We start from the raw sequence: 14,530 nt of genomic DNA, 5'->3' as shown, positions 1-14,530 counted from the left end.
CAAAGATATGTAGTGGTGCAAACCATGATAAGCGTATTCTTCTTGAGATCCTTTTAGGAGTCATGGCCTTCTAAATATTTTTGGGAGATTTTGAGTTTAAAGCTTTGTACACTTGCTTTATCTATAACCTCCCAATTTAGAGATGAAATGCTTGCCCAATATTTAGTATATCCATGTATAATTTGCCTTGAAGGGACAATATATTGTGCATAATGTACGAAAATTTTACCTTTACTTGAATACCCATTGTTTAATGAACATAGACCATCTTTCTTAACTATTTGTGAAGGGCCTAGAAAGTACCGCTTAAGCTTTCCAAAAGGTTGCCACTCAAATGTTGTTGATGGAAAGAAACTTGTGAGCAATAATACATTGTTTATTACTTACATCAAAAGAAGCAAAAATATATTCACTAACATTATTCAATGAGACTTTATAGGTGTGTTTGTAGAGAAATATGTTGAGTTGGTGGTAGCTACATATTTCAAGCTATGTAAATGTGTTGGATTTGAGCAAACCATCCTTGAGATGTAATTTTCAAAGTAGTAGTATGGACCTTTCAATGATAATTTACATCCTCTTATTTATCTATTTTCACCCTCTATGGAACAAGAAGGATGGCTTGTGCATGCTATGTACAAAAATAAAAGTACAAACAATGTGGAGGCAAAGGAACTCAAAGAGAAATTCAAGAAATAAAATGGAAATTGTGCAAAATGAGATATCTTAGAGATAGAAAATGAAAATAGGATAGGTACCAAAAAGAGTATTGTAGTTAGATATCCAAATGTTCAAAGTACCATCTTTTTCATATCTTTTGATAGCTCTTATCAATAAACGGGACCATTGTAACATGTTAGGATTTGGATCTTGCTACTAAAAAAAAGAGAGAACCACAAAATTGGACTCTACTATCTCCAATGAAGAGTATATGAGAATATCATATTCTTACATACACGAAAAAATTTATTTGGCTATTTTTTAAATCAAAGGATTAGTAAAGGGACCTTGTTTTAGGAATTTTTGATTCTAATGAAAGTTTGGATTGGAGAGTTCAAGTAATATAGAGGATTCATTATGAGTGAGTTCTAGTTTTGACATGGAATGGATGATGAGTGAAAGGCTGAGAAGAAGACTAGAAGCTGCAAGGCTCAACCTTTAGATAGGAAAAGCTCATGAGAATTAGGAGTGGTGCATGGTGCACAAAGTATTGGAATCCACTTGATTTGGCTACTAACTCTGCTTTGAACCAATTACATGTTACTTGTTTCAGCCTAGCACACAAAAGGTGTAGCATTACTTGTATAATAGCCAACATCAACAATTTTTGTGCAGAATTCTGTATAATATCCAATTGTTTTTGTATGTTGATGTAGAGAGTACTCTACTCATGGAAGAAATGAATCGAAAGAACAATGCATCTAGTAAGTTTTCCAATGCTTTGTACACTAGAGGCAGATCACAACAAAAAGGAAAATTTGATAGCAAGGGGGGACGTAGTAAATCATGTAATAACGATGTTGAATGCCATCACTATGGCAAGAAGGGTCACTTCAAATGTGACTGCTATAAACGGAAGAAAGAGAAAGGGAAGGGCAAGAAGATGGATGACAGCAAAGAAGAGAAGAAAGAGAGCTAGCCTTCTAAGAAGAGCAGTGTAAATTTCGAAGAGGTGAATGTAATTAGTCATGAGAGCGACGGTGGGAATGATGTACTCTTTGTTTCTTCATGTTTCAATGCACATGCTTTGATAGCCGATATGAACGATATGCACACTTGGATTTTTGATTCAGGTGCCTCTCTTCATGTCACCCCTCACCATGAGTGGTTTATAGACTATATAGGAGGTCGACATGGTATTATCCATCTTGGGGAAAATCATGCATGTGACATTGCAAGCATTGGCAGTGTGCAATTGCAGTTTCAGCATGTATCTGCCTTCACTCTTCAGAATGTGAGGCATGTACCTTAGCTCAAGATGAGCTTGATTAGTATTGGACATCTAGATGACGATGGATTTCATACCACCTTTGGCGATGGGAAATTGAAGATCTGCAAAGGATCTAGGGTTATTGCCAGAGGCTCGAAGAGCAATACTTTGTATCCTCTCCATGTACCTAGTGTGCGTGACCATGTTGTTGCCGTGACCGAGCAGCCAAGTGTTGTTTCCTTATGGCATGGCCGGTTGGGACACATGAGTCAAAGAGGAATGAAATAACTTTCTCATTTGGGTTACTTGCCTTATCTTCGTTATGCTGATTTTAAGCACTGTTATCATTGTGTTTATGGTAAGCATACACATACATCTCATAAAAAGTCTCTTTTATTAAAATCTTTGCCTCTTTTGATGTATGTCAAATGCCAGGGTTATCTCTAGGAGGAAAGAAATACTTTGTCACATTTGTCGACGATGCTGCTTGGAAGGTATGGGTTTACCCTATTCATAGCAAGGACGAAGTGCTTGACAAGTTTTAAAAATTCTTGGCATTGGTCGAGAAGCAGACTGATACGACACTTAAGTGTCTTCGCGCTGACAATGGTGGGGAGTATGTGTCCAAATCCCTTTAGGGATTTTGTGACAACAAGGGGATAAAGAGGGAGCTCACTGCCCCTTATAATCCACCCCAAAATTGAGTTGTAGAGCACATGAATCGGACCATACAGGATAAGATCCATATGATGTTGTCTCATGTTGCATTACCCCATGACTTTTGGGTGGAGGCTATTATGACAACCATTCATTTGATCAACATGTCATTGAATAGGTCTTTGGGGGAGAGAGTCCCTCAGTAAGAGTGGTTGGGCAAGCCACCTTCATATGCTCATTTGCGAGTGTTTGGCTATGAGGCTTTTGTGCACATATGGAAAGAAGAATGCAACAAACTGGAACCAAAGTTCTGTAAATGCATATTCGTAAAATATGGTGATGAGAGAGATGGGGTATAGACTTTGGGATCCCAAGAAAAGAAAGATAGTACGTAGCAATGATGTCATCTTCTATGAAGATTGCATGCATAAGCAACCCGAGACTATTGAGGAAGTCAAGAGGGTTGTTTTCAAGGAGGATGTACCTTGTAGACAGCCATGTGTGCCTAGTGGACAACAGCATATACCAGCCCGCAAATGTAGAACCTTCGTTGCGTAGGTCAACCGACCTTCAAGGCAACCAAATAGGTTTGTTCATGGTGCACAATATGCTGTAGATTATATCATGGTTACTGACTGTGGTGAGCCGTCATGCTTCAAGGAAGCAATGACTAGACCAAATAGGAAGAAGTGGTTCAAGGCCATGCTTTCGGAAATGGAATCACTTGATAATAATGGTACTTGGGAGTTGGTACAGCTACCTAAAGGGCAGAAAACTATTCCATGCTACCTAAAGTGGTGAACCATTTTGGGCTTGGTTGCAACAACTGAGGATATGGAGCTCATACAGATGGATGTAAAGGCTTCATTTTTACATGGTGATCTCTGCACATACATGCAACAACCTGAAGGTTTTGTGGCTAAGGGCAAAGAGAAGATGGTATGTAAGCTCAAACGAAGTTTGTATGGGCTGAAACAGGCATCGAGGAAATGGTATCATAAGTTTGACACTTTCATGCAATCTTAGGACTTTTAGAGAAGTCAAGTTGATCATTTCTTGTACACCAAGAAGGCAACAAATGGTAGCCTCATTATCTTGGTTCTGTATGTTGATAACATGTTGATTTTGTTGGCAAGGATACTCATGCCTTGGATTCATTGAAGCAAAGTCTTCATGGTAGCTTTGACATGAAGGATCTTGGTGATGCCAATCACATTCTTGGGATGCATATGCTCAAAAATAGATCAAAGGGGTTACTGTATCTATCTCAGCACGAGTATATATCCAAGATTTTGCAGTGTTTCAATATGCAGGGGGGAAAGCAATCAGAGCTCCATTGCCTCCGTATGTGAAACTCACTGCAAAGGATAGCCCTACATCTGATCATGAGAAGGTTGAAATGGCCAAGATTTTGTATGCTTTAGCCATTGGCAGTTTGATGTATGCTATGGTTGCTACACGTCTTGACATTGCCTTTGGAGTGGGAGTGGTTAGTAGGTACATGGAAAATCCTGGCAAGAAGCATTGGGAAGTAGTAAGGTATTATGAGATACCTTAAGGGCACAAAGGATTTGTGCATATGCCTTGGTAAGCAAAAGACATTTGTCGTTGGCTTTACAGATGCAGACTATGCTAGACATGGAGATGTAGGAAGCCCACTACAGGGTATGTGTTTAACTTCATAGGGGGATCTATCTCTTGGATATCCAGGCTGCTGTAGAAGTGTGTTGCACTATCTACTATGAAGGCAGAGTATGTGAATGCCACTGAGGCATGCAAAGAAGCCTTATGGCTAACACGTGTGGTTATTGCTGAGCTTGGGATTACTGAGGTTCTTGTTCTCCACTATGATAGTCAAAGTGCTATCATGTTAGCACGGAACCCTGTCTTTCATGCAAAGACAAAACACATACAGGTGAAGTATCATTTCATCAAAGAGGTACTTGACAGTAAGAGCAATGAGCTGGTGAAGATGCACACTGATGATAACCCTGCAAACCTTCTCACGAAAGGTCTTCCAGCAAAGAAGTTTTAGAGGGTACTGGATAGGTATAGTCTTTTCAACTTTGTACATACTTAGAATTAGATGATTCTTTTCCTCTACCTTTGGGCACATTGCCTTTAAGGGGGAGGTTGTTGGGATAAAGGGCAATGCTTGTGTCCACCCATAAGGGTCATGTTGTACATAGTACATATGCCTATCTAAAATCATTATTGAGGTACATTGTTTAGTACCACAAATCGTGTGTCTCTATCTATTTTCTCTCTCAACCTGCATCTCTACATAGAAGCTCCATTGCAACTAACTCAACATGAAGTAGAGGTTGAATATGAACATGTGAATCCTAGTTCTCCACACAATCTAACAGTCGGTGGGACTCAATTGATTTCCTTGGATAATGAATCACCAAATATAATGATGATGTCCATCCAAACAAAGATAACATTAATTTTCTCGTATGATAAGCCAATTTCTAAATCACTTCACATTTAGTCAAAGTAGGAAAAAATTCACAAAGCAATGTCTAAGTGAATTGGGTCATGCTAAAGCACTATATGATGATGAATTTGATTCACGTTTTTGAATGGTAGATGATCTTATTATTGTGAAGGAAATTGTGGTGATGCTTATTCCCAAACCTCAATCTATTGCTAAGAAGCCAATAGCCATGCCTTAAGATGTGCCAACAAGAGGCCAGCTCATACTAATTCAATATCTAAGCATTTGTCTAATTTGAGGAACAAGCTTATAATGCTAGAAGATTGGATATTCTAGTGGCCTATCAATAGATGTCTTTAGTTTCCAATTGTGGTTAGACATTATTATCCAACCTCTAGTAGGTAATTTAAATACCCCTAGTTGTAGATGGTATAACTTAGCAAACATAAGTGGTGTGTCAAGCTCACAACAATGGGACATTGGGTATACACTCTTATGGATTCAAGAGCTCAACTCTCCCATGGCTCAACTGCCTTTCACTTGGCTTGTATTTTTAACTTCGAATCTTCAACTATAAGATGCCCGCATTAGGATTAGGGGCCATGTGTTTGTTGTCAATTCGTTTTTTTTTCATGTGATGATGTCCTTAGATGTGGGTTACTTAGTTCTTTTGATGGAGAATCATGAGCAATAGATGGGGGCAACTACTCTTGTGGATCTCAAGTTAAAGGCATAACAATTATCTTGGATTGATCATTTGATTTCACTTGTGTATTTCTAGAAATGGATGGGTGCTACTAATGATTTGGTTGCATGGTTAGTAGTTCTTTGTGGTTGTATATCATCATAGGGTTCATGGTAAAGGGCTTCCACATGGTTGTAGAACATTTCAAACATATAATTTTGCTATTAGTTTTTTGGGCTATTCATTGAGAATGGGTTTGACCTGAAAGGTAGAGCCCATGTGAAAGCACACAAGTAGAAGCAAGAGCTATGGAGAGAGAGAGAGAGAGAGAGAGAGAGAGAGAGAGAGAGAGAGAGAGAGAGAGAGAGAGAGAGAGAGAGAGAGAGAGAGAGAGAGTGTGTGTGTGTGTGGAAACTCCAATAGTCACAATGTGTGATCGACCTTTCCTTATTCGAATGTCACTGAAAGAATAAAAAATAAAGTGATAGCGATGGACGCGCACCACCTACAATGTATAAGTGTGTGGATACTATCAGTGTAATAAATATGCAGGTAGTTAGGCATAGGTGCCTTTACCCCCAACAACCTCCCACTTAAAGGAAAATGTGTCCCTAGTGAGGAGAGAATAAGAAAAATTTGCCAACATACAAATGTAGATAAAGTACAATAGGATGAGGCATATACATCATCTCATCCTACACCCATAATCTCTCTAAGGAAAGTAAAATATTCCATTGAGAGACTTTTAGTGAGCAGATTGGTAGGATTCTTGTTAGTCATCGATATCTTGACAAGCTCAACATATTTGTTCTCTACTACCTCCTTGATGAAGTGAGAGCGCACCTCAATGTGCTTTTTTTTCACATGGAAGACCATATTCTTGGCCAACTCAATGGCACCCATAGAATTTGAATGCAATGTAGGGACCATATCAGTAATACCAAGGTCTATTGACTAGATGGCCTAACTCAAGAGCCGCTTGCAAGCCTTAGTGATTTCAACCGACTCTGCCTCTGTAGTAGATAGATCAGTGCATTTTTGCACCCTGCATATCCGGGAAAGAATACCTCTAGAAAAGGTAAAGATATAGGTAGAGGTGGATATCTACATGTCTTGTGTAATTAGAGTCAGTGTACCTCATGACTCATGTACTTCACAATAGGCTTAACATCATGTATATGAAATTACTCAAGGACTTTTTGGATGTACTCCTTTTGTGACAAGTAAAGGAGCCCCTTAGAGCGATCATGCATTATACGTATCCAAAGAATATGCGAGGCTTGTCCCATGTCCTTCATCTCAAAGCTCTTCTTGAGCTGACCTTTTAAGGTATCCACCTTATCATGAGTGCTCCTAGTAATCAACATATCATTCACATAGAGTACCAAAATCATAAGGCTACCATCACATGCATTCTTGTGTATAAACATGGATGCATATCATAGTGGGTATATCCCTATGAATGCATAAAGGCATCAAAGTTGTGGTACCATTTTCAAGGTGCTTGCTTAAGGCCATAAAGGCTCTTTGTTAACTTGCACACTAAGGTATTCCTTCCCTTTTTCCTCAAAGCCCTTAGGCTACTGCCTATAAATCTCATTATGTAAGTCTCATGTAAGAATATTTGTCTTAACATCCATATGAGAGAGATCTAGATTGAGGTATACAACCAAAGCCAAAACCAAGCATAGGGCTATCATCTTGATGATGACATGAGAGAAGACGTCATTGAAGTCAACATCATACTCTTGCGTAAAATCCTTAGTAACCAATCTGGCGTTATAGGCTAGCTTAGGGCATCTAGGGGTACTCTTCAACTTGTACACCTACTTGCATGGAAAAGCACATTTCTCATTAGGCAAAGGAACCAAATCTCATATATGATTTTTCTGTAGTGAGGTATACTTTGATTGCATGACCCTCTCTCAAGAGTGACTATCACCTTTGCACATGGCCTCATCATAGGTAAGAGACTCACCAACATCTATCACCATAACATAATCCATAGAGGGTATAAATCAATCAGGTTGATGCCTATCTCTGGTAGACTATTGCAAAATAGGCTGTGGAGTCTATACCTCGTGTTTAACATTATGGTCCTGGGTCACTTGAGTATCACAGTTGTTGTAAGCTGTCTAGTTGGCTGTATAGTAACACGAGGCTCCTCTTGAGATATCACTTTGCATACCTCAACTACTGACTCAGGCTGCTTATGCATTTTCTCCTCATGGAAAAGAGCATCATGGCTACATAGTATGAGCTTTCAAGCCTATGGATCGCATAGGTAATAGCCCATCTCATATATATCCCCATAACCAAGAAAGATACATTTCGTGGACTTAGGATCTATCTTATTGCACTTGTCCTTGAAAACATAGCAGAAAGCCTCACAACAACCAAAGACATGCAAATGAGCAAATGATGGAGGTTTTCCGAACCATATCTCCTCTACAACTTAGTCAAAAGCAGTGCATGGGGATTGATTAATCAAATGTATGGTAGTAGTAATTGCTTCAACCCAAAAGTACTTAGCTAAGCACATTATGAACTTGCTCTTGAATGGTCCTATTTATACGCTTGGCCATATCATTCTAGGGTACTCAACTAACATATAATAGCCCTATCATCATAAAACTACTCAAAGGCTTCAGATACATATATGTCCCCATTGTTAGATGTAGGTATTTCAGCCTACATCTAGATTGGTTCTTAAGAAAAGCAAGCCAAAACTGAAAAATGTAGCCAAGACTTATGATTCTACTTTATGGGGTATGCCCATACCCTATGTAAGTAATCATCAATGAAAGTAACAAAATACTTTGCACCATCCAAAGACTAGTAGGACATAGGTCCACAAACACTAGAATAAACAAGAGCTAGAGGCTCACCCATATGCATAATGCTAGACTTCTTATGTGAGTTATGAGTTTGCCAGGTATAAAGAGAATGATCACAAGAATCAAAACACTTATAGTCAAGGAGCAAAAGATACTACAAATAAGTAAGCATTTTTATTCCCTTTGACAGGTGCCCAAGGTGAGGATGCCATAGCGATACATGTGGTACAACATCTATTGCTAAAACATGGTTGATATACCTAACCTCATGCTAGGACAAGATTCTCATGGGTAAGCTTCCATGAGGAATCACCAAAAGGGATAGCATCACCTACAATATCCAATCATCTAGTTGAAAGTAGGCTTTTAGTTAAAGCCGAAACATGGCATACATCATGCAAAGTAAACACGATGCCTAAAGGAAACTATAGCTAGACATCTCCAATACCAACAATATCAAATGCCAAATCATCATCCAATCTGAAAGTTCTTGCAATGCTATAGTAAGACTGGAACCACTCTCAATGAGGAGTGACATGAAATGAAGTCCTTGAATCAATTAGCCAACATTGAGCATAGGTGGATGAGGCATCAATGAACCATGAAACATCAAGAGAAGAAGTTGCAACTATATAGTCATCATCAGAATTAGTCTACATGGCACTAATCTCTTCAATATTGACACTGGACTTACTAGAGACAATACAGTGATCATCATTATTTTCTTAAACTTTATCATTTTCCTTTTCCTTGCACTTATCATCGCACATTTTATGGCATTGTGGCAAAAAATGACCCTGCTTCCCACAATAGTGACAAGTTAATGTGGACTTATGGCCACGGGTGTTGAGACTTACTGTGAGACTATCCATGTGATTAAGAATGAGACTTCAAAGAGTCTTTTCTACGATGGTCATTACCACTCCTATTATTTCCACTGATTGTCAAAGCATGAGAGGTGTAGGAAGCATCGACATTTTTTCTATTAATCTCTCCATTCAAGGGCGCACCCTCTACATCCTACAATTTCAGCCCATTAGTAGTAGGCATACTTACACACATAGTAGTACGGAATGTGTCCCATGACTTAAGTAATGTGACCAGTAAAAATAAGGGAGAAAAATTGTTCTTAAATTTAATTCCCTACAAAGACAAGTGGCTGAAGATAGAATGAAACCCATTCACGTGGGCGAACATGGAGATTCCCTCCCTCATACAAAGATCCATGAGTTGCTTCAATCAATACATTTGAGAGGCATGCTCTACTTATCAAAGAGACATTGTGAATCTTATCCCATAGTTGCCAAGTGGTCTTGCCTGTCTGAGACAACATTATAGTAGATATACTTAGAGAGTGATAAAATGATTATACATGTATATCACTAATCCAATTTAGCCCAATCCTCTATATCAAAGAATTTGGGCTTTACACCCTCACGTCTTAATGGCTTAATTAGCAATTTTTGCACTAGAACTTGCCAAATTTGTACCTTTCAATAGTTGTAATTTGTGCCATCCAACTTCTCAATGTTAAAGATAGCACTATCATTTGACCCACTAACCATAATGTAAGAGTTGAAAGCACAATCCAAGACAAAAAAACTACTATAAATGATAGTAAAACAACTCAAAATCACAACCAAATCAAGGGCTAAGCAAGAGAAACTACCAAAATGGTGCGTTGTCCACAAATTGTAATCACGCAACTATCGAATCCAAGTGATTGCCCTAAGATAGAATGCATAAAATTGAAATGACAGGATGATGTAATAAACTATGACCAACAACCAAGTGTAAGTAACCAAGAAAAAAAGATTGAGAATAACCGCCCCCACTGAAGGCTATTATAACTACAATATGTCAGTAACCATACATGCGGTAGGCATAAACATCATGCACATATCTTAGAGTAAAGAGAGAGAGTTATCAAATGCATAATCCACTAACCAAAGCACAATACATAACACAAAAGTATATAAATATCATTGACAATACATTGATAGACATAAGTGATAGGTCCAAAGCAAGTAATCAAACCATCCCATTGTAGGGCAATTGCATCCAATATATATCAACAAGAGAGCATGTACGTGAAGTAAGTGTCCCACTGTCTCAATGAAAGTAAGCTCAAGCTCAACTACATAAATCCAAAGATCTATGTAATATCCAAAGTAGGTCACTAACTCCCAATAGAATAAAATTGAATGGCATATGAGCAATGCAAACTCAAAACATCAAGTACATAACATCCAAGTATCCAAGATACATGAAGCATAAGCTAGGAGCATAAAACCTGATAGATTCTTTAAGCTCGTAATTTTTTTAAGCCACTGAAGTAACCAAGGCATGTTACGATAGCCAAGATCGATGTGATGGAGTCCAAATCTTAGCTCAAAACATGCCATAGCATATCAGGAAGTATATATAACAACTAAAGTAGTGGCACATCCATCAAGTATCCCGTAAAGTATCAATGAGCATTATGCATAAGCTTCTCATTGATAAATGCTTGATGTCCTGTTATTACAATGCTAAAATGATAGTGAAATCTGAGCTATTTCAAGCTCAAATCAGTCCCAAAAGCATAACTATACCATCCAGGCACCAAAATAGCATCCCCGATGTATCAAATATGTATTATGAAATTTATTGTTTGTTGTCCAAACCAAAAACTATTCTATTCCATGTGAAACATAGAATAGAAAAAGACAAAAAATAAATTCTATGAGTGTCTAGATCTATATCTCTTGATGCATTCTTTGTTTCTAGCTATAGGATGCCTAAATCCAATATTGAATGCAAACGCTATGGCCAAAATACGATAGTGCTATTAAGCTGCTATAATTGTCCATGACTTCTATAGCATGCTCTATATCCACTCAAAATGGATTAAATTGCTACTCCTTAGCTCAATAAGCACTCACTAAGCCTAAGCCTTGGGAAGCTCCTGTATAAGTTCTCAATCTCTCATTATAAATTCACCTTGGATGCATTTTGGTGATTACATTGGTAGTATCCCTATGCCTCAAGTAGGGCTTTGGCCATCCATCATGGCGAGGTACACCGCCATCTATGTTTCCTCCTTCATTGGATTTGAGTTTTACACCTATGCTTGATAGCCTTTGGGTGATGAGATTTGATTGAAGCCACCTTTGGCTTTTCTTTTGGTTTCCATTGGTATTTGATAGTCTTTTTGTTTCTTTGGACTTAGTGGTTGGTTGCAGTTTCTTCTCCTATTCATTAGGTAACTTTCTAAGCAAAAGTAGAGATGACTCTAGCTTTGGGAAAGATAAAGTGAATGCACTTCTTTTAAAAGATTTTAATTTTAATTAAAAAATCTCATTTATCCTTACCATTTTACTCGTAGCCATAGTTTGTGTGCTTTTCGAACCCAAGGGCTCGAAGATATCACATATAATCTATTTTCTCTCTCCTCCATCTCACTTAGTTACAAGACAAGAGTGCACTACAAGAGGATGTGTAAAATCCCCCCCCCCCCCCCCCCCCCATGCATGAGTGATCACTTCGCTTGTGCATGTATTTAGGGATTCATATTTCTTAGCTTATTTTATGATTAAAGAAATATGAAAAAGCATCCTTTTGAGATTTTTCTTTCGTTGCATGAATGATATGCTTTTGTTCAATAATTTTTGGAGCTTATCTAGCTTACAAGAATAATTATCTTGACCTTAAGTACAAGTGGCATTTGCTTCATGTCCTACTTGAGGGTCTCTAGGTTAGGTAGTCTCATTTGGGCTCTCTCATAGTTCAAGGCATCTAAAAATTCTAGTCACCCCCTTTCAATCTTAAGCTTAATCACTGTATTGGAACTAATAGTCCACTAGCACCTTTTGGAAAAGGATATTTTCTATGGCCCATCCATTGGTATCATAATTTAGTCTTTGTAGTTCATTGGTTTAAGGCTTCGTCCTCAAATTTTCCATCCAACTCCTCACCTTGAGATACATCTTTAAAGAATCACCTTCATTTGATAACTCTTCTAATATTTTGAGATCATGGAAACCAAGAAAGTGCATTTGTATGTGAAGTTCATGCACCTTACTGCAACTCCATGTTGAAGCTTTTGCAAGCTCTTCTATAGGCTGAAGACTTTCTAAAGAGTTGCGCTTAATCATTTTTCTTAGGAAATATGATCATGGATTGATGAGCAACAATAGTTCTTGCATGGAAAAAAAGTAATCATCCATGGTTTTGATTGAAGCTTCAAAGGCTTACTCTATTGTAGATTCTTCTTCATTATAGTTGGGTGGTAGAGTTTTCTTTAGAAGGAATTTCTTCTCATGTAGCTCCTTGTAAGTATCACAAACCCTCATTACTTTGGATATTTTGATTGACACAAAAGTCAAATAGTAGGATTCAATTTCTCAAGGATTTAAGATCTTCCTCTCTTACACACCTTTTAACAAAAGATTATTTCAATCGTTATTATCAAAAGATGTTGGATATATTAGGTTCTCAACCATGGACTTATAGAGCTCATCTCCCATTAGAAGACTACTTGGAAGGATAGAAAACACATCTTTTGCAAAAGTCAAAAGGCTCAAAAAGATATATTGATGATGCTTCTAGATAAGAGTGCCAAAGCCACACACATCTTAAATTGGGCTCTAGCCACACAAAAGCAAAGGTTCTTAATGGCTGAAATCTGGCAAAAGTGGAAGTCCAAGCATTGATTTTTGGAGGCCTACTACAATGTTCTTTCTAGCATTGCTTGTAACAGAAGTCAATTAATTACCAACATAGAATAGTGACCTGCCATAAGGACCCTATAGCATTACCCAACTTGCTGCAAGTGGAGTTTCACTTCATGCAATTTTCATTTCTCATAGTTTAATATATTCCTTTGAACTAAAGCAACATCCTTTATTGGACAAAGTCCTTCTAGAAGAAGAACTTCATGTGGCAAACTAACTTGAAGGCTCAAACTTGTTAATAGACATAATCACTTATCTTTGCAAGCTTCCATGCTAGCCATTAGACTTGGACACACTGGCCTAGCTCTAGTATAATCTAATTTTTTTCGATTTGTAGCTTCCTCAAACCACCACATCAAAGACCATCAGATTATGGACAATTAGCCTAACTATCGAAGATAAACAACCAATAGACTTCACATCAAACATATGAAATTGCTTAAAAATATTTTGGATGTACTCTTACGCATCCCAAGAATATGTCAGGCATGTCCCATGTCTTTCATCTCAAAGCTCTTCTTGAGCTAAATTTTCAAGGCATCCAACTCATATAAGTTCTCCTAATAATCGATATATCATCAATATACAATACCAAAATCATAAGGTTGCCATCAGGAGCCTTTTTCATATACAAACACAAATCCATATTACTACGAATATATCCCTAGTAATGTATCAAAGCATCGAACTTGTGGTATCATTTCCTAGATACCTACGTAAGGCCATAAAGAATCTTTCTCAACTTGTACACTAGGTGTTTTTACCCTTTTTCTTAAAGCCCTTAGATTGCTATGTATAAATATTTTCATGCAAGTCTCCATGTAGAAATGCCATTTTGACATCCATCTGATGGCAGAGGTTAAGTTCGAGCTACATAACTAAAGCCAAACCAAGCGTAAGGTAATTATCTTGAAGACATGAGAGAAGACTTCATTGAAGTCAACACCATGCTCTTGCTTAAAATCCTTAATAATCAATATGGCCTTATAGGCTTGCTTGGGGCATCCAATGGTACTCTTCAACTTATACATCCACTTGCATGGCAAAGCACGTTCTTCATTAGGTAAAGGAACCAAATCACACGTATGGTTTTTCTATAGTGAGTCATACTTTGACTGCATTGCTCTCTCCCAAGAGTAACTATTACATTTATGCACGACATCATCATAAGTAAGAGACTTATAAACATATGTCACCATAACATAATCCATAGAGTGTAAATCAATTAGACTATGTCCATCTCTAGTAGACCATCGCAAAATAGAC

This window comes from Lygodium microphyllum, chromosome 16 (genome assembly GCF_053477565.2).
Source record: "Lygodium microphyllum isolate KBCC chromosome 16, Lygodium_microphyllum_v1.1.10, whole genome shotgun sequence".
Taxonomy (NCBI): Eukaryota; Viridiplantae; Streptophyta; class Polypodiopsida; order Schizaeales; family Lygodiaceae; genus Lygodium; species Lygodium microphyllum.
Note: the sequence above shows the minus strand (reverse complement) of the source record.